We start from the raw sequence: 21,734 nt of genomic DNA on the forward strand, positions 1-21,734 counted from the left end.
AGATACGAAAATTTGACGAGTCCCTGGGCTCGACTGAACAGGTCTCAGTGAGGTATCAAAAAGTATCCTAATAGTTTTGTACATCAAGTAAAAATTTGATAAGCGTATATAAGTTTAATCACGACTATGTACAAGGAAAACTTTTACAACAAAACTTACGAAAGACAAAACCATCCACTGAAAATATAAGAAAATTTAGCCCCGTGCGTACACTCCATCCAGTAAAGACAAAAGGCCATTTCCGAGCTGCTTTGACCTCCATTTGAAAGCGTGGCTTAGTGCAAAGTTTCTATTATGAAATGAAAGTTTTCATTCATATGCAAACAAAGCTAATTTTCGTATGAATAACTTTGCACTTAGCCTCGCTTTGAAAATGAGGTTTGCAGCAACTCGGAAATGGCCAATTACCTTCGACGAGAGACCACAGTCGTTGGTAGGTACACAACTTGAACAGCTGCGATATTAATTGAAGCCTGAAAAGAAATTTGAACGGGGTATCAGCCCGCTATCCGTGCGATATTATTGGTGCAGTTCTCTCGTAGTTCAAGGAGTCGAATCTTGTAATGTTGAAACCTAATTGTGCTTTTTGCTTTTCTTATTCCTTTTTTTTGTTTTGTTTGTTTGTTTGTTTTTTTTTTGCAACTGTTCAAGTTCCCTCCCTCACTGCGATGGCCTCCCCTGTCTTTACATCTTCCAACCGCTTTTTAAATGTGTACCTCATATATCCAGCCTGAATTTTACACCATTTGGTCGACATCTTTATACAATAAGTTCTGCAAAAACAAGCACAAACTTAGTGATAAAGCTGGCTAAAATAAGGATAAGAAAAACGTAAGGGAAAAGTTCTAGGAAACTTTACCGGCTACTCTGAAAAATTTAAAACAAACCACTGTCAATTAAGGTATATTAGGAGGCCGATTACATGAGCCGGGCTTGTTCGGTTTGCCGCGATTGCATCTCTTAATTTTACGTTTGTTAATTAATCACTTTGGCTGATTATTTTTCACACACAAAAAGCTGTTCCTTCATTTGTCACATTTAAATTAACATATGTATTTTCGATGAAAAATGTCGTTGTAGTGCGAAAATTTGTGGTGAAAAAATGCTGCCCGTTAGGCGATTACATAGAAAACTCTCAACCCGATTATTTAGGGGAACGCTCAATTCTCGTATAATTTGTTGTGATTAATTATAACAGACATGCCGAGATGTCGAGCAGGCTAACCGGGCCAGCCCGGCGCATGTAACCGGCCGAAAAGTGTTCGAAAAGCTGAACCATACAGGATCTGTCACAACACCTGCGCATACAGCCGCCTCCGCCTCACAGACAACGGTTTTTAAATAAGTGTAGAAGAAAACCATAGTAGTTACTCTGCTCCAATCACTGCACAAGCAAGCAACAATAGGAACCAATCCACCGTACAGAAAAAGATGGCGGATGTACACTTTAACCAATATATCTTGCAAGCTTAGTGCAGCCAGTCAGTCCGAAGGGCGCCGGAAATTGCACGACAAAACTCTTCGTCGCGCCATTCCCGCGCCGGGAACAACATGCACATAGCAAGCCACATTTTTGGGGGACATTCCTCCTTCTACTAACTGAAATTGTGAAAACTGCGTTTGAGATTTGTAGTAGCTGTTTAAGTATCTTTTTTATTTGCGTTTTAATCGTGTTTAGACTTTTCCTTTGCTAAGAATTATGGATAAATGTACCAGTTGTCATCTTTTTCGGTATGGTGCATTCAAATCCAAAGAAAATACAAGTAAGCGGCGTTAGGCACGAGAAAACGGGTGTGAGAAACACAAAATTGACTTCCTTTTTTACATCAGAATGGCAGAAAGTTTGTAAAAAATAAACATAACATAAAGTTATATCTCTTAGTTATAGTTCACTGTTCGCGAATTTAGATCTGACAAAAGTTGTACTAACCACAGTTCCAGATAACGTTCAGCCGTCTTTGCATGATTGTCTCCAAACACTTTTTTTCTAACATCTAACGTGTGCTGGAACAACTGGAGAGCAGAGGTGTAGTCATCTAGCTGATATTGTGTGATTCCTAGTGAATAGTAACTATCAGCTGTCCTTCCGTGTTCTTCTCCAAACAGTTTTCTTCTAACATCCAACGTGGGTTGAGACGACTAGAGAGCAAAGGTGTAGTCACCAAGCTGAAATTGTGTGACTCCTAGTGAATGGTAACTATCATTTGTACCTTCCGTGTTCTTCTCCAAACAGTTTTCTTCTAACATCTAACGCGTGCTGGTCTGACAGGAGAGAAGACGTGTAGACTACTCACCAGGCTCATGCTGTGTGTTCCCGAGTGAATGGTAACTGTTAGCTGTCTTTGCATATTCTTCTTGTAATATCTAACACGTGAAGCTGTGACTGGAGAGCGAAAGTGTAGTCACCAAACCTAATTTGGCGTGATCCCGAGTGAATGATAACTATCAGCTGTCCTTGCATGTTCTTCTCCAAACAGGTTTCTTATAAAATCTAACCCGTACTGCTGTGACTGGACAGCAGAAGTGTAGTCACCAAGCTCATGTTGCGTGATCCCGAGTGAATGGTAACCATCACCTGTCCTTGCATGTTCATCTCCAAACAGATTTCTTCTAACATCTAACGCGTGCTGATTTCACTTGAGAGCAGAAGTGTAATCACTAAGCCCATGTTGCGTGATCTCGAGTGAATGGTAACTATCAGCGGTGTGTGCATGTTCTTCTCCAAACAGTTTTCTTCTAACATCTAACGCGTGCTGGTGTGACTGGAGAGCAGAGGTGTAGTCAGCAAGCTTATGTTGCGTGATCTCGAGTGAATGGTAACTATCAGCGGTGTGTGCATGTTCTTTTCCAAACAGTTTTCTTGTAATGTCTAATGCGTGCTGCTTTGACTGGAGAGCAGAAGCGTAGTCACCAAGCTCATGTTGCGTGATCCCGAGTAAATGGTAACTATCAGCTGTCTTTGCATGGTCTTCTCCAAACAGGTTTCTTCTAACATTTAACGCGTGCTGCTGTGACTTGAAAGCAGAGGTGTAGTCACCAAGCTCATGTTGCGTGATCCCGAGTGAATGGTAACTAACACCTCTCCTTGCATGTTCTTCTCCAAACAGATTTCTCCTAACATGTAACGCGTGCTGATTTCACTTGAGAGCAGAAGTGTAATCACCAAGCCCATGTTGCGTGATCTCGAGTGAGTGGTAACTGTCAGCGGTGTTTGCATGTTCTTCTCCAAACAGTTTTCTTCTAACATCTAACGCGGTCTGCTTTGACTGGAGAGCAGAAGTGTAGTCACCAAGCCCATGTTGCGTGATCCCGAGTGAATGGTAACTATCAGCGGTGTGTGCATGTTCTTCTCCAAACAATTTTCTTCTAACATCTAACGCGTGCTGGTGTGACTGGAGGGCAGAAGTGTAGTCACCAAGCTCATTTTGCGTGATCCCGAGTGAATGATAACTATCAGCGGTGTGTGCATGTTCTTCTCCAAACAGGTTTCTTCTAATATCTAACGCGTGCTGGTGTGACTGGAGGGCAGAAGTGTAGTCAGCAAGCTTATGTTGCGTGGTCCCGAGTGAATGGTAACTATCAGCGGTGTGTGCATGTTCTTCTCCAAACAGTTTTCTTCTAACATCTAACGCGTGCTGGTGTGACTGGAGGGCAGAAGTGTAGTCACCAAGCTTATGTTGCGTGATCCCGAGTGAATGGTAACTATCAGCGGTGTGTGCATGTTCCTCTCCAAACAGGTTTCTTCTAACATCTAACGCGTGCTGGTGTGACTGGAGGGCAGAAGTGTAGTCACCAAGCTTATTTTGCGTGATCCCGAGTGAATAGTAACTGTCACCAGTCTGTGCATGTTCTTCTCCAAACAGGTTTCCGTTAATATCTAACGCTTGCTGCTTTGTCTGGAGAGCAGAAGTGTAGTCAGCAAGCTTATGTTGCGTGATCCCGAGTGAAAGGTAAGTATCAGCGGTGTGTGCATGTTCTTCTCCAAACAGTTTTCTTGTAATGTCTAATGCGTGCTGCTTTGACTGGAGAGCAGAAGTGTAGTCACCAAGCTCATGTTGCGTGATCCCGAGTGAAAAGTAACTTTCAGCTGTCCATGCATGGTCTTCTCCAAACAGGTTTCTTCTGACATCTAAAGCGTGCTGCTTTGACTGGAGAGCAGAAGTGTAGTCAGCAAGCTCATGTTGCGTGATCCCGAGTGAAAGGTAACTTTCAGCTGTCCATGCATGGTCTTCTCTAAACAGGTTTCTTCTGACATCTAAAGCGTGCTTCTTTGACTGGAGAGCAGAAGTGTAGTCAGCAAGCTTATGTTGCGTGGTCCCGAGTGAAAGGTAACTATCAGCGGTGTAAGCATGTTCTTCTCCAAAGAGTTTTCTTCTAACATCTAACGCGTGCTGGTGTGACTGGAGGGCAGAGGTGTAGTTACCAAGCTCAAGTTGCGTGTTTCCGAGTGAATAGTAATTGTTTGTTGTGCTTTCGTGTTCTTTTCCAAATAGCTCTAGTGTTATGTCTAGCGAGACTAACTTTTCCTTTAGTGCCTCCAGATAGTTTTTTTTGAGGTGGTGAAACTCACCAAGATCCAAAGAACACTTAGCGAGTGCCTCGCTATGTACTTGATAAGAATTTGCGGTGGTTTCTTTATGTTCGAACGAACATTCTTTGCTGAGATCATATTGCTTCAGTGCTGTTTGATGAAAACTGATTCTCTCCTTGTACAGTTTTTCTGGGTCTTCAATTTGGATACAATGCCCTATGAGTTCGGTAACAATGCGATGAAAATTGAACAGACCGGGAGACATTAGTTCCTGCTTTTCGACTTCGTTTAGTATTTGGAACACAGCATTATCTAAATACGTCTTCGTATCAGTATCAATAAAATTCTTTGTTGCTTCGCTGACAAGAAAGATGACTTCTAATTGAAGTGGCTGATTAAGAGGAACACTGGTGTTGCTTTGAGGGTTCGCTTCATTTTCGGTCTTTGCTTTTCCTTGTTTTTCCAGTGGGGGAATGACAAGCAGCTGTGTGTCTCCAGCCCTTCTGCATTCGTTCTGTGCCATTCTGAAAAACCTAGCTGAGTTTGACGCGTTCGTTTCAAATTTGTAGAAAGAAGCAAGGATCTGGAAAACAACAGCTCTGAGAATGATATGCTCAGGAGTTTCATTCATTAAACGAAAGGCCTCACGTAAACAGTGAATTCCATCTTTTGACTTTCCGATAACAATTTGGCAGATTCCTAAGTAGCACAAACGTTTGCCCTCTTCCGCGAAAACTGGACTGCACGAGATTTGCATGTTTTTCGCGATAGAAAGCCGCCGCATATTTCCACTAGCATTCACATTCACTACATCTACAAAGCAACTGGAAACAAGTAATTGCCTGTAGTACACACGTTCGCCAAGGTTATCTGCAGCCTTTAAAGCTTTGTTGAAAATATCATAGAAGTTATTGTGCTCAGTACTACTCCAAAATAAGGAGACTAAAAAGATCTCCGCGTGAACCAAGACTTGAAAAACACTCGAAGCTGTCTTGGGATCCAAAATACCCTCTAAAAGGCTTGTAAGAATAATATGTTTATCTTCGTAGAATGCTATAAATGCTGCCATGGAGTGACCAGTAAGAAACTTGTCGTTCAGCTTCTTGAAGAGGGAAACGTAAAACGCATTGACGCGGGATTTTGAGTTTTGAATCGTTTCTTTCATTTCTTGCTCCCCCTTGTCTCTTGCAAACGATTGAATGAGCTTGTGCATTGAGAATGCATTGAGGTTTGCACTTGAATCAAGAAGGGATTTCCTCAGGAGGCTTTGTAATATCTTTTTGGCATCGACAATTCTTGTTTCTCTTAAAACAGCTGCAGCGAGCTCGATAGTGAAATTTGAAGGAAGAGTGCATAAGGAAACTAGCGCCTCTTTTTCTTTTGTGGAGAGTCTCTGGAAAGAGGAGTCAAAAAGAAATTTCAGTCGGTGATTAGACGGGTAATCTGGGTTGTCTAACATCTCCAAGATGCTTTCTGTTGAAGCCTCCATAAAATTGTTAAGAAGCTGACTTGGTTGAGCACTTTCTCCGGAAATCAAGGAACATAACAGCCTTATGGCCAAAGGTACATGCCCACAAATTTGCGTAATTCGTCTGCAGTCGGAGGCGTTAACAGCTGGAAGCAATGCGTGAACTAGGGATTGAGAAGAAGCTTCATTCAAAGGTCGTATTCTTACCGACTCATGGCCTTGAAAATTTAAGTTCATAAATTGGAAGGACTCCCTTGTTGTTACAATGAATGTCACCTTTTCATTTCGCCGAAGAATTTCTTCCAGAAATTGAATGACGTCTTCCTTCACTTTCGGCAAGCCACTTTCTAATATGTCATCAGCGTTATCAAGAATAACTACAAAGGGATCTAAAATCTCGCCAACACGTTGGCAAAGCTCGTCATCCAGAGATAAACGCTGAGCCGATGATTGATCATTTGTGGCAAATTGCCTAACAATACTAAGAAGGTTTGATGTTATATCTTCTTTTGACTGACGTCCTCGCAATGAGAGAAAATAGACGGGCAGTCCTTGATCTTTGAGATCATGTCCCACTTTAATTGCAACCGACGTTTTTCCGAACCCAGGTGAACCCCAGACCGACACGATTCTGGTCGATTCGGAAGTAACGTGACCAACGATCTCCTGACACTCTCTTTGGCGGCCAGTGAAATTAGGAACCATTGGAGGAAGGCAAGATCTTGTTAGCGATGCTTTCGCACCTTTACAGACAAAAAAAAAAAAAACAGTTGTATGGCAGTTTTGTTTAAAACCCAGTCTCTCCCTTTCTCTTTCTCTGTGGCTTTCTTGCACCACTCTATTTACTCATTTAATGGTCCGCGATCTTTTGACTAAGTAGGGTTAATTTCTGACACTAGTCATGTAATATAAAAAACAAACCAAAGATATTTCGTTAATTCTGTTCTTAAACTGAGCAAAAACAGCATCCGCAATAGGAAAAAGATTTGAAAGTCATTCCTGTTATGTCAGGTTCAGTAAAGGGTAAAAGTTTCATGGTTCTGTCATTTGACTACAACTACAAGGAGGCATTTAGTTTTCCTTTTCCAACTTAAATCTTGGAAAATAGAATGTGGAGGATATAACACTATCTCTAATTAGAATGAAAAATTCATGAGAGATTCGATTATTGTAGTCAAACGACGTCATAATCAAAATGTCCCGTTTCAATGGTAAGAGTGGCCAGACCAGTTCCCAGGCTCTTAGGCGTATATGTTGTTCTCGTCTGTAAGAGGCAAAGAACGAGACGAAAGTTTTTTTTTTGCGTTTTAGTCACTAGGGGAAAGTGCACTGTCCATGATAAGGAGGCTTCCGTACTGTACAGGTATAAGTAACCAAGGTAACGTTTACCTGTTTCCCTGAGCCTCGTTTTTAGGATTTTTTCCCTAAAAAATTACAAGGTTGGGAACGAGCTTAGACTTAGTGTTAAGTTTTCCATCAAAATATTCCTTGAAGGTTTTTATTACCTCTGACGCCTATATTATGAGACTGGAAGGTCCTTACCTGAAGTCTTTAACTGAGCAACGCGTTCACCTTGCGCCAATCTTAGCTCGTCAATCTTTTGTTTCAATATTGCTGTGTCGCCTTCCTGATTCAGCTTAATGTCAGCTGCTAATGCTTTCAAATCGTCGATGTCAGTGGTTATACCCTCGAGAAACATGTTGTACTTTCGAAAGTCTTCTCTGATACCTTGTTCCAATTTATGGACTTCATTTGTTGGAAAGTCGGACTCGGTCAAACTTCCAATGGCATCAATCACAGCCGTCGTAACTCCAAGAGATTTGAACGCATCTTTAGCACGTTGCACACATTGATCAAATGTTATTTTGTTCATCTCTGAGCTTGGCAAATGGCAAAGTGCATTTCTTAGCAATCGAAGTTGATCAACCGCAAGTGCAAAGGTTTCAGCATTGTTTCCAACGGGACTCACCACGGATACATGAAAACTTCCATGAAGTACACCACGAGGCTTTACGTACAAATCATTGAGTGTTCTGCGGCGACCTGAGCTATCTGGTAAGGCGAAGGACTGAGCAAACATGGTGGCCTGAAATAAGGCGGTGCAATCCCATTCATTGTACGACTGGTGTGTAGGAACTTTGGTTGTACCACCCTCTGTGGACACAAACAGATTTCTCACCGCAATGGAGTCATCCCAGAGCTGGAATCCAGGGCGATGTCCAAAGGTGTTGTCCCACATGGTTTTGAAAGTATGACGTAACGCTTTGGGGAATTCATTTAAAACGAGGGATGAAAACTTGAAGTAATTTAATTGTTCGTCTCGATAAGGCCGCAACGCCATCTCGTATCAAATGATACTCAGGAATCCAACTGGACTTGAATTAACTGAAACCAATGGTACCAGAGAATAAATTGTGACAAATACCCACTTTTTTGGCATTTTGAATTATTCATTCAAACCGACGCACAAGTCTCGATTCAGACCTTTAAATCACTGGTCAAGCGCACCGTAGATTGTTTGAAAGCATGCATTTCTATATATTACTTTGACCTTGCAAAAAAGTTTGGCCTTTCTGCCCTTCTCGTAAGTCGCTAACACATGTTGCATATCTGTTGCCAAGTTAATTAAAAATTCATCTAGTTGAGGTATGAATTCCAAGATCTTTTCGACTGATATTAATTGTTGTTACATTAAGGTCTCTCACAGCAGTTTCCAGCAATTATAGCGGAGCTCCGTGGGCCGGAGGCGCGCGCGCAGAGCCCCATTGATAAGAAATTTGGGTAAACCCATGTATGCGAAAAATTTTGGTTATGACGTCACTGTCCGTCCGGCGTACTTACGTACGTCTGCCCCTCTATGTAAGCCATTATTAAATGTCACTCTAAAAAATGCGGCAACCCGCGTTTCTTCGGCGGGAAGTGGGATGACTTATTTCCTTTAGAAAACAAAAGAGAATTTTGAAGAACAATGATTTCTTGAATTCGTTGAATATGTTGTCAAACTACATATGTCGAGAAAGCAGGCGACTGATAAGCAAATTTGAACCCCGAGAGCGACGAACAAACAGGCGAAATGTCAGTTGAAAACAAACATGTGGTGAGCTGAGTGAGTGAGCAACTCGCAAGTCGCATCGAAATTAAATGCATTTTTGCAGGCAACTGTCGGTAATTTTCCATATTTAACATACTTCAAATTATACACAAATACTTAAATCGTTGCCATACGACAAATATTCGTGGATAAATTAATTTTGAACATTCACAGAGCTATTCACAGAGTTATGTTTTGTGTTGGACTTGTGTAATTCATTCGCAGGGCGCATTTGTAAACATGCAGTAAACGTTGAAATATTATCGGACCACAACCAAACATTATTTTTCCTGTATTCTCCTTTTGTTAACGTTTACTTATAGACTTAAATTATTTCTTTAGGAGAAATATTCACAGAGTTATGTGTTGTTTTGAACATTTTGTGTTGGACTTCTCTAATCATTCGCCATTCGCAGCGCATGCATACGTTTTGTAAACACGCTCTAATTTTAAGCGCTCATTGAAATATTTCGGACCACAACCAAACAAACGTTTACTAAGAGACTAAAATTATTTCTGTAAGAGAAATATTCACAGAGTTATGAATTGTTTTAAACATTTTGTCCTGGACTTCTCTAATTCATTCGCCTTTTGCAGCGCATAAGTTTTGTAAACACGCTTTAATTTTAAATTAAAGCGCTCGCTGAAATATTTCGGGCCACAACCAAACATTATTTTTCCTCTATTCTCCTTTTGTTAACGTTTACTTAGAAACTAGAATTATTTCTGTAAGAGAAATATTCACAGAGTTATGAATTGTTTTGAACATTTTGTGTTGGGCTTCTCTATTTATTCATTCGCCATTCGCAGCGCGTAAGTTTTGTAAACACGCTCCAATTTTAAATTAAAGCGCTCTCTGGAATACTTCAGGCCACAACCAAACATTATTTTTTCCTGTATTCTCCTTTTTGTTAACGTTTACTTAGAGACTAGATTTTTTTCTGTAAGAGAAATATTCACAGAGTTATGAATTGTTTTGAACATTTTGTGCTGGACTTGTGTAATCACAGGTCACCAAAGCGTATGTGACGCAAGTTACCAAGCACGTACAGAACTGCACTTAGCCGGGAAGGAGTGTGTGTCGTTTGATGGGTGCCAAAGGCTTCCCGTGGATTTCCCCAGTTGGGCACATTTTAGTACTCGTGCCTAGGTTTGACCAGTGAGTTTGTACCAACATTCCAGGGGACACGGCTCGGTCGGCGGCAAAAATGGCACCCAATTTGAAATGAACTTTGTTTTCAACGAAAGCCTTTGTCTCAATAAATAAACTTCGCCGAAAATTATCTACCCAGGAAGGACCGCACATCATCCTTCTTGCCATATGGAGAGACAATTAAGCGAGTGCTTAAGTTTCAAGCAAATTTTAGCGAGGTTTTCGAAGTGCTCTCCTCAAATGACGGGCCAAATTTTATTCAACTTCGACTTGTAGTTTCCTACCTTGCCATTAACATAATACAGTGATGCACGTGGACCAGCTGCTGAGAGTTAAACCACTTAAAACAGCGTTTGGAAGCACTGAGAAGCATTGAAAACACAGCAAAACATACTGGGTAAGCTTTTTCAGACTTTATTATATCTTTTGTGGGCTTTGTGGGAATATTGTTGTCTAAATTTCGATTTAATTTGAAAGTCATAATAACTCTTAAATCACGCTTGCATGGTAACCTGTGACACACGCTTTGGTTACCTGTGGCCAAATATATATATTATTTTAAGAGATGAACACTACCACTTTTAATCAGTTGATACAACAATAATGGTATCAAACGAACACCTGATCATTGGCAAAACAACTCCTGTTATTTTCTGGACTTAAGAGCCTACCATGAAAAGCATAACCCGATTAAGAAAAATATCTTTTTTAGATTTAAGTGGTTACAATTTAAAAACAAGTTAGGTGACCCTCATTTATTTCTGGCACCGTGATCAGCTGCAAGTTTTGCAAAGTTTAAAAAAATTATATGGAGGGGTTCTTAGCCACCTATTTTTAACAGGTTATACTGTTGCTATGGTTCATCTACTGTCCTATTGCCGAGACGTGTTTGCGCCGTTACGAAGGTGGCGTTTGAAACCATGAAAAGGTCCACTGCGTATTGTAACAAATCGGGTGCCTTTTTACAAATTTCAACCAAATTTTAGTGAAAGCAATTTGAATAACAAAATGAAGACTAAGATCTTTCTGCGAATTCAAGACTAACGTGATTAATACAAAACCAATCAGCATTTTCTCACAGCATGTCGGCTCTGTGAGGCACGCATAGCTAGCGTAAAACAAAGAGAGGTCTAAGTGAAAAGGCAACCGATTTGAAAAAAATCCATAAAGCTGTCAAATGTCTGAGAGATAATAACTCTTTAAGTGGAAGTGATGCATAATCATCGGGAACTGTGCTTAAGACTCGAAGTATAGATTGAAAAAAAACTATAATCTTTTGATTGTCTTCATTTGCTGACTTAATTATTGTCCCACTATTTTAAAAAAACACGAAATTTCTCCAAATTCCCTCTGCTTGCTAAAAAAAAAAACAGTCTCGGCTGTTTTGTTCTGCGTCAGAGCAGATAAACAGTCACAACCCAAAGCCCCGAAACAATTCAGAATACAACGCAGTCATTAAGTAAATACAAATAGCGGAAAGCCATGCCAGTCAGCTAAAATTAGCTCTGTGGCCCTTGTTTAGTGCCATCGATGCAGAGTATCGGACGTGGAAAAATGTTCTACAAGAGCACTTTTTCATCTTATTTTGGTCTCTAATGATAAAAGTAACGTTAAGAGTGATCAAGATGGTCTTAGTTAAGAGGCTCTTGCCCATAACTCAACACAAAGTCATACACATTTAAATTATTCATAGTCCTAGGTGTAGCCAATATCAAACCAACAAACATGAGTCAAAGTTCCCTTTGTATTTCAGATCAACACCAGACAGTCTTCTCCTTTATCAAAAAATTAGTAAAAAGTCCATCACCATGTCAGGTAAGTAAGTGCTGAGATACCCTGCTGCGATCTTTAAGTGATTTCAGACAAGAGAAACCACTTAAACGGTACCCGAACGTCCGATGGGAGTGTACTTGCTTATACATGTTGTACAAAGGGGAAAGGGGGGGGGGGGGGTTGGGGAGGGGGTAGATCTTACCATTCGGGAAGGCCATATAATGAAACAACAGACACCGAGAGCCTAGTAAAATAAGCCGGATTATTCAAATCAAATTTGTCCGTGCCATTTAAAGTGTGCTGCAAACAATCCAAGTCATCGTTCGATTACACGGGGCAATCTAAAACTAACTCAGTAATCTTGAAAAACAACTTTCCAGTTAAACTTGTCTTTCAGTCCCTTGCATTAGTCTCAATCATAACGTACCGTTGTTAAACAGTTTCAAAACTTGTTGTAATAACAAAGCTCCCAACGGAGGAGCAATTCTCAGTCTAAGTTTGCAATATAAAGACGAAATTATGTACGCATGTAAGCACTTATTTACAAGAACCTCCGTTTTATTTGAGCAACAGAATAATTACATAAAAAGAAACACCTACTCTTTCAGGATTGGTACAACTGGGCGCTTAGGATTGCAAAATATTTGCCGGGGAATCATGCGCAAAGCTCAAAAGCCTTCCTCTCCTTGAAACTTCGCTTCGACAGCATTTTAATTCCTCGAAGGTCGGGCGACGTTCGAAGACGACAGGGCGGAAGCTGCAAGTTTTGTCTTGGAGCCATGAAGCCCCACTTTTCCTCATTAAAGGATACAAAACTCCAATTAAACCTTTTGTGACAGCCCTGGGAACCTTCTTTATGCCGCAAAAATACTGAGTAAGATTCCATTTCAAACATTCGAGTATCTAGCGGCATGGATCAAAGATAAATTTAGCGGCTTCGTAAAGGACTTCGCCAGGGTGTTTTCTAAATAATTCTGTACTAAAACTGGCAAGTTGTACCGTCATAAACCTTTAAGTTATGCATAAAACATACAATAGCTGAATTACCTGAATGAACGGCTTCAGTCTTGAGAAAGTTGTTGGGGGACACCATAAACGGCGGTTTATTACTCCACCTCAAAGCAAATGACTTGCACAGAAAATACCGACAGATAATTCAGCGAAATGCAGCGTGACTCCTTCAGGACATGTTAGGCAATTTGCGTAATAATTAGACCCTTCACAGTAGTGGGGTTTCCTGGCGTATCGAAACTGAAAATTCCAAACTATTTACGTCAGCGGACAATTTATAAGTGTCGTTTGTGATGTACGCGACGATGTGTAAAAACAAAATAATAATGAACGCAAATCTTCGCGAAACGCCGGCGCGGAAGAAACCTCCAATACACGGGCTACGTGGGTTCAAAGTACGTGTGATCAATCCAATATGGTTTACAATCTTCACACTAATTTTAGCAGCCTTAAGGCTGGTTTACACGTGCGATAAGCATAAGCACGAGGTGACATACGCAGGCGCAGTGAATTAAACTTTTGGCGCCAAAATGTTAAATCCAAGATGGCGGACGCCGAGGAAGTATTCAGTGACAAGGAGATGTTGTTGCTTGTTCTTCTCTTGTGCTCAAGCTTGCGTTATCCCGATTAACACAGGCGACGTGACGACGCAAACACAAGCGAAAGATTTCCTTTTCTCGTGCTTGCGTTTATACTTGCGCTTATGCTTGCGTCGTGCCCGGTTACACGTTGGTTTCTTGTGCTTATGCTTGCGTCGTACGTGGAAACCAGCCTTTACGGCCGGTTATATTTATAGATCTCGTTGTAAGACTGAATCGAGCTTTAAGCGAGGACTCCAGAAATCATGGCTACGGAGCTTAGCTAAGCTTGGTCTTAACGGAATTATTAGAACATGGGGTAGCCGCAGCTCATGAAGTCCACAACTAACCGTGGATTAGCAAGTCGGTGTCCGGTTATTGTTTTGAATTCAGATTGGTTACCATGATTGCATGTTTATGCTGTGCATACGTTATCGCGCATTTCGTGATTAAACATGTTTGAAGTAAAGTACGGTCAACAAATTTTAGATAAAGGAAGAAAAATGTCTCATCGCGGTATTCAGCTCACGGTTTTCGGACACTGAAAATAAGGGCTACGATAGCACCAGAAAGAACAAAAATGATTAGAGAGTAATTTTAGAGCGCTTCGACGCGACGGATCCAAGTAAAATTGATTTGAAGGCACTGTCAGGATGCTAAGAATAATAAAAATCCCAACAGAGAAAGAGTTTGACGAGCACTGGAGACAATGAGCACTTGGCTGCATTAATACCACAGTGCGGGTACTCTCCACTGGCAAGGGAGTTGTAGACCACAAAACAGTCGTATTTTTCTTTTATTAATTTTTTTCTCGTTAATCGATCGCAAGCCGCTAAGCGTCTCTCTCCAGTCCCACTCTCTGTTTAAACACTCGCTCCAGACCTTTCGTGTGAAGACCGCACGGATACAAATGACAGACCAATGAAAAATATACGACAGTTTTGCAGTCCACTGGAACTGAAGGTTACCTTTTTTAAAGGCAATCAAACAGACTTGCCACTAATTGCTTCCCGAAGGTAAACCGGCTCCGAAAATCTGCCTCGTCTGCTTTTAGTTTAACCCTTCCCTGCCTGTCTGTTTATTTTAAATTTTTCTAATGTACTGGGTACACAGTAATTGTCTTGCGCTGTTGCGGGTTCCCTGCCATATTGTGTTCTTATTGTATTCTGTAAGTTGTTGATCATTATTGTAACCTATTATCTGTTGGCAGAGCTAATAAATAAAAATAAATAAATAAAAGAAATTGATTGACTGTATTGACTGAAAGCATGCTCACCTAAATATTACTTTGACCTTGCAAAAAAGTTTGGCCTTTCTACCCTTCTCGTCAGTCGCTAAGAAATGTTTAATATCTGAAGCCAAGTTTATTAAAAATTCGTCTAGTTTAGGTTTGAATTCCGATATCTTTTCGAATGATTTTAATTATTGTTACCTTAAGGACCCTTACAGCAGTTTCCAACATTTATATTTTGAGAGATGAACACTGCCACATTTTATAAGTTGATACACCTATAATGGTATTAAACCCGTATCTAATCATTGGGAAACAAGTCATGGTCATTTCGTGGACTTAATAGCTCGCCATGAAGAGCATAACCTGACTAAAAATACAAAACCTTTTAAATACAAGCTAGGTGACCACCATTTATTTATGGCACCGTCAGGTCAGCTGCAAGTTTTTCAAAGTTTAAAAAAAGTAAAAGGAGGGGTTCTTAGCCACCTGTTTTTAACAGGTTATACTGTTGCTATGGCAATCTATCAAGTTACCATAATCCCGTTCATCTACTGTTCTGTTGCCGAGACGTGTTTGCGCCCTTAGGAAGGTGCCGTTGAAAACCATGACAAGGTCCACTGCGTATTTTGACAAATCACAACTTTCCTCGCTTTTAGTCCACGTTTCATATTTCAAGCAAATGTTAGTGAAAGCAATTAACACAACAAAGTGAAGACTAAGATCATTTTGCAAATTCAAGATTAACGTGACCAATACAAAACCAATCAGCAATTTCTCACAGCATGTCGGCTCTGTGTGGCACCCATGGCGAGCGTAAAACAAAGAAAGGATCTAAGTGAAAAGGCACCCGATTTAAAAAAAAATCCATAAAGCTATCAAATGTCTGAGAGATAATAACTCTTTAAGTGGAAGTGATGCATAACCGCCCGAATTTGTGCTTGACACTCGAAGTATAGATTAAAATTAAACTGTAAAATTTTGATTGTCTTTATTTGCTGACTAAATCATTGTCCCACTATTTTAAAATACACTAAATTTCTCCAAATTCCCTCTGCAGTCTCGACTGTTTTGTTTTGCGACAGATTAAGTCACCATCCAAAGCCCAGAAACAATTCAGAATACAACACAGTCATTAAGTAAATCGAAATAGCGGAAAGTCGGTCAGCTAAAATTAGCTCTGTGGCTCTTGTTGAGCGCCATGAATTTCATGCAGATTATCGGACGTGCAAATACGTCCTATCAAGAGCTTTTTCTCATCTTATTTTGGTCTCTAGTGATATTATTTATCGTTAGGAGTGGTCAGGACGGTTTTAGTTAAGAGATTCTTGCCCATATCTCAATACATATACATTTCAATTATTATTCATAGTTCCGAATGTAGCCAATATCAAACTAACAGTGAGTGAAAGTTCCCTTTGTTTCTCAGATCAACACCAGACAATGTATTTTTTTTTCCAAAAAACTAGTGAAAAGTGCATCACAATGTCAGATGAGTAGGTACTGAGATTCCCTGCTTCAATCTTTATGTTATTTCAGACTAGTGAAACCACTTAAACGGTACCCAGATGTCCGATGGGAGTGCACATGCTTATACGCGTTGTACAAGGGAGGGGTGGGTAGATCTTACCTTTCGGTAATGTCGTTTAATGAAACAACACACACCGAGCGCCTAGTAAAATAAGCCGGATTATTTAAATCGAATTTGTCCATGTCATTCACAGTTTACTGCAAACAATCAAGTCATCGCTCGATTACACGGGGCCATCTTAAAGTAACTCAGTAATCTTGAAAAACAACTTTCCAGTTGAACTTGTGTTTTAGTTCTTTGCATTAATTTCAATCGTAACATACCGTGGTTAAACAGTTTCAAAACTTGTCGTAATAACACAGCTCCCGACGGATGGGCAATTCTCAGTCTAAGTTTGCAAGATAAAGACGAAATTATGTGCTTGTGTAAGCACTTACTTACAAGAGCTTCCGTTTCATTTTGTGCAACAGAATAATTATGTAAAGAGAAACACCTACTCTTTTAGGATTCATACAATTGGGTGCTTAGGACTGTAAAATATTTGCCGGCGAATTTGTGCGCGAACCTGAAAGGCCTTCGTTCGAAGACGACAGGGCGGAAGCTGCACTGAGTTCTGTCTTGGAGCAATGAAGCCCCACTTTTCCTCATTAGAGGATGCAAAACTCCAATTAAACCTTTCGTGACAGCCCTGGGAACCCTTTTTATGTCGCAAAAATACTGAGTAAGATTCAACTTCAAACATTCGAGGATCTAGCGGCACTGACCAAAGATCAGTTTAGCCTTCGTCAAGGACTACGCCAAGGAGTGTTTCTAAATAATTCTATACTAAAACTGGCAAATTGTAACGTCATAAGCCTATAAGCTATAGATACAACATACAATACCTGAATGAAAGGCTTCAGTCTTGAGAAAAATGTTGGGGGACACTACGAACGCCGATTTATCACTCCACCTCAAAGCAAATGGCTTGCAAACTCTTATGAGCAGTACATTCCGAAATTACCGACAAATAATGCAGCGAATTGAAATGCAACGTGACTCCTTCAGGCAATTTGCGTAATAGTCATAATTAGATCCTTGACAATAGTGCGGTTTCCTGGCGTATCGAAACTGAAAATGCCAAACTATTTATGTCATCGGAAAATTTATAAGTGTCATTTGCGATGGACGCGAGGGTGTGTATAAACAAAATAATAATGAAAACAAATTTTCGCGATACGCCGACGTCGCTGGAAAAACCCCTTATACGCGGGCTACGTGGCTTCAAAGTACATGTGTTCAATCCAATATGGTTTATAATCTTCACTGATTTTAGCAGCCCTAAGGTTGCTTTACACGTGCAATTAGCAAAAGCACGAGGTGACCTACGCACTGAGGCGCAGTGAATTAAAATTATGCGCCAAAATTGTAAATCAAAGATGGCGGACGCCGAGGAAGTGTGTCTTGTGCTTAAGCTTGCGTTATCCCGGTTTACACGGGAGACGCAACGACGCAAACATAAGCGAAGCTACAAGAAAAAGGAACGATTTCCTTTTCTTGTGTTTGCGTTGCTCTCGGTTTACACGTTGGTTTTTTGTGCTTATGCTTGCTTCGTACGTGTAAACAAGCCTCTAGGGCCGATTATTTATATAGATCTGGTTGTAGACTAAATCGAGCTTTAAACGAGAACTCCAGAAATCATGCCTACTGTGTTTAGCTAAGCTTGGTCTTAATTAACGGCATCATTAGAACATGGTGTAGCCGCAGCTCATGACTACAACTAACCATGGCTTAGCGAGTACGGTTATTGTTTTGACTTCACCTTGGTTACCAAGATTGTATGTTTATGCACTGCATACATTATCGCACATTTCGTGATTAAATATGTTTGAAATAAAGTAAGGTCAACAAGTTTTAGATGAAGGAAGAAAAATTTTTAATTTTATAATTTTTAGTATATTCAGCTCACGGTTTTTGGACACTGAAAATAAGGGCTACGATAGCACTAGCAAGAACAGGAGTGTAATTTTAGAGCCCTTCGACGTGACTGATCTAAGTAAAAGTAGTTTGAAGGCTCTGCAAGGATGCAAATAATAATAAAAGTCCTAACAGAGAAAGTTTTTGACGGGCAAGGGAGACAATGAGCACTTGGCTGCAAATACGACAATGTGGGTATTCTTTACTGGCAACTGGAATTGTAGACCACAAAACAGTCGTATTTTTCTTTTATTAATTTTTTCTCGTTAATCGATCGCAGGCCGCTAAGCGTCTCTCTCCAGTCCCACTCTCTGTTTGAACGCTCGCTCCAGACCTTTCGCGTGAAGACCGCTCGGATACGAATGACAGACCAATGCAAAATATACGACAGTTTTGCAGTCCACTGGAACTGAAGGTTACCATTTTTAAAGGCAATCAAACAGACTTGCCACTAATTGCTTCCCAAACGTAAACCGGCTCCGAAAATCTGCGTGGTATGCTTCTAGTTTAACTCTTCCCTTCCTGTCTGTTTATCTTAAATTTTTCTAATGTACTGGGTCCGCAGTAATGGCTTGCGCTGTTGCGGGTTCCCTGCCATATTGTGTTCTTATTGTATTCTGTAAGTTGTTGATCATTATTGTAACCTATTATCCGTTGGCGAGATAATAAAATAAAATCAAATAAATTGATTGACTGTATTGACTGAAAGCACTCCGTAAAAACTAAAATCTTAAACTAAGATTTTCCCTTACTTTTTCCGTCTCATGCAACACCATCACCACCTTAAATTGAGACGGAAATTATCTTATATTAACACAGGAGATCTTAAATGAAGACTGATAGAGTCTAAGTTATATATAAGACAAAAAGTCATCTTAAACATTGTCTTTAAATCGTCCTCACTTGAGAGGCGCTTATCTTAATCCAGGCGTAGTCAATCGATAAACCGATAATCGATAACAATCAATAGCAATCGATGTCAATCTTCGATTGATATCGATTTCCGATACCACTCGATAGGAATCGATAAAGAAAAATAGTTGTGAGTTCGATTGATATCGGAAATCGATAAGGATTGGATTGGTTTATCGATTGTTATTGATTATCATCGATTGGTATCGGAAACTATTTTTGTCAATTTCTACAAGTTAAAGATTGACACGATGTATTTTCTATGGTTTTATTGAGTCATTCAATCGTGGATATGCAGTGCAAAAATCAACAAGCGGATACTAAAAGAACAAGAGCAATAACAGAATTTATCAATGTTAAGCTTCAGCGCGGTTCAAAGAAGAAGAGGAAGTTGCGACCAAAGTAGCGGTGTGCAACCCTCTTGTCTCGTTATAGCAACGCCAGAAATATGAAGCAAAATAAACAAGTACGGCACCTTATGCCAAAAGATGGAAGCGTTCGGGAGGGCTACAATGTCCGTGCATCATGATAGGCGGATCGAGTTGGACTTTCATCTACGCGAGAACCCCATAAAGGAGATGCAAGATACAATCGACAGCGCTGGGATGAATGGCTAAGTTAAAATATTTTAAAACCTTAAACCAAGAAAAACTTGCTGAAATAATAAAATGTTTTACCATTTGAACGCGGGTCTCGTATTGTTTACTAAATAGTAACGCCATCTTTGAAGCGAATACCCCTCCAGGGACTCCTTGGGATTAGTGATTGTTATCGATTACTGTCGATTGCTATCGATTATTATCCATTATCTCAATCGATAACAATCGATAATAAATTTTTTCTGTGAGTTCGATTGTTATCGATTACCGATATCAATCGATATCAATCGGTGATTGTTATCGATTGATATCGGTGGTATCGATTGATTTCCGATATCGATTTCTATCGATTGACTACGCCTGGCATCTTTCTTTAAGAAAGAGCAATTTTAATTACATTAATCTGAGTCGATGGGGTCCTTATTTTAAGACGTTTTTGGGTCTTGTGCAAATTTTAAGACGCCTATGCAGGCTATAACATACTGTCATCCTACGTAAGATGTAACACGCCTTAAGCTTGAATTAGGTATGCTTAACAATTTTGCTTAACAATTGTGGTTCACAACAAATGCCATTACAACAATGTTGTATAGAGAAAATCACTGGCTCAATGCATTCCTTTGGAAAAACCAAATGATCCTAAATCGAAAACTGAGTTCCCTCAAAAATTCTCTACTCTCACTAGCCCGGGATCCAATTGAATCGGTGTGTCGAATAAGGCCCTAAGTGACTTTTGATGTAAGGTCAAATTCTCCTTTTATTTCACAAGCGAAAACAAGAAAATTTGAAAGAAGATTCTAGCAGTTTATCAGAAGTCACTTTGGGCTTTTTTCCAGGCACCCCTTCAATTCTTGACAATTCTGTAAAACCATTCTAGTTCTCGGTAAAAAAAGCTAATTTTCTAGATGAATTGCTTTGGAAGAAATCGAAAATTCAAGCACCAAAGGGATCCAAATTTATCTCAGGAGTCTTTCCTGATCTTTCCTGATTGGTTCGTTTAAAAAAATGCAGACCTCATAGGAAACTGTCTATTGCGGGAGGTCTTTCCTGATTGGTCGATTTCGATCCAAACTCTGCAGACACGGCAGCTGACACGGGAGTCTGGAGCTTTGATCCATCGCAAACTCTCACCTTGTTCAGACTTAAAACAAGCCGTTTATATTCTTCAAGCAACGGAGAGTGGAGAATTTACAAGAATTTCGAGACAACAACTTCAATATTCAAATGAGAAGACATCTGGACATCAAATACGGTCTAAAGCATCGGCTAAACGTTGCAACTATACACGAACTTAACAGCATGCACTGCACACTCAGCGGAATGAAAATGCATGGAATGAAGAAATTACCGTCGCTTTCTAAACCGCCTGTTTTTTTAATACCAAGATGAGTCCTGCAATTCTGCTGCGTCACCGATCAAAGAAATGAGTGTAGTGACAATTCAGACAATCTGCAATGCAAAGTTTATAATTTACGGGACTTTCAAGACCAACAAAACAGTATTTAAAATACCGCAGCCCGACCATCTGTTTTCCTGTGAATTTACGGTAAGCTGATTTGTATAAGTTGTGTCATTTCAGATTTGGTGTAATAAAATACTATGGATTGAAATTTGTTTTGTTTAGTCTCATTACTCCATATATCATGTTCAAGCTTAACAGTATTAAACGCTCCCTGTTTTCGAATGTAGGCTAGTGACCGTTGCAGTTAGATTGAAGATTTATTCCTTGCTTTGAAACTTAAATTGAGATTATAAAACATCGACAATAAGATTGCTCAAATCTTGAGTTAAGATGAAAATATAACTTACCACAGCACTTTGGATCTAAGAAAAAAATTACCTTAATCTAAGACGACATCGTCATATAAATAAGACGGAAAGTTATCTTATCATAAGATGA

The 21,734-nt window shown here is 40.0% G+C and overlaps 1 pseudogene across 1 annotated transcript; it reads right to left on the reverse strand.

The window, feature by feature from the left end:
* Positions 1–31: 31 nt before the first annotated feature.
* Positions 32–17,484, reverse strand: LOC146464305 (uncharacterized; annotated as a pseudogene). Its single transcript, XR_014868536.1, has 5 exons — positions 17,252–17,484; positions 7,542–8,384; positions 1,931–6,742; positions 657–773; positions 32–605 (listed from the first exon to the last, which is right to left on the reverse strand). The product of XR_014868536.1 is annotated as an uncharacterized LOC146464305 (transcript).
* Positions 17,485–21,734: the final 4,250 nt, after the last annotated feature.

This window comes from Pavona decussata, unplaced genomic scaffold (genome assembly GCF_977016875.1).
Source record: "Pavona decussata unplaced genomic scaffold, jaPavDecu1.1 SCAFFOLD_166, whole genome shotgun sequence".
Lineage (NCBI taxonomy): Eukaryota > Metazoa > Cnidaria > Anthozoa > Scleractinia > Agariciidae > Pavona > Pavona decussata.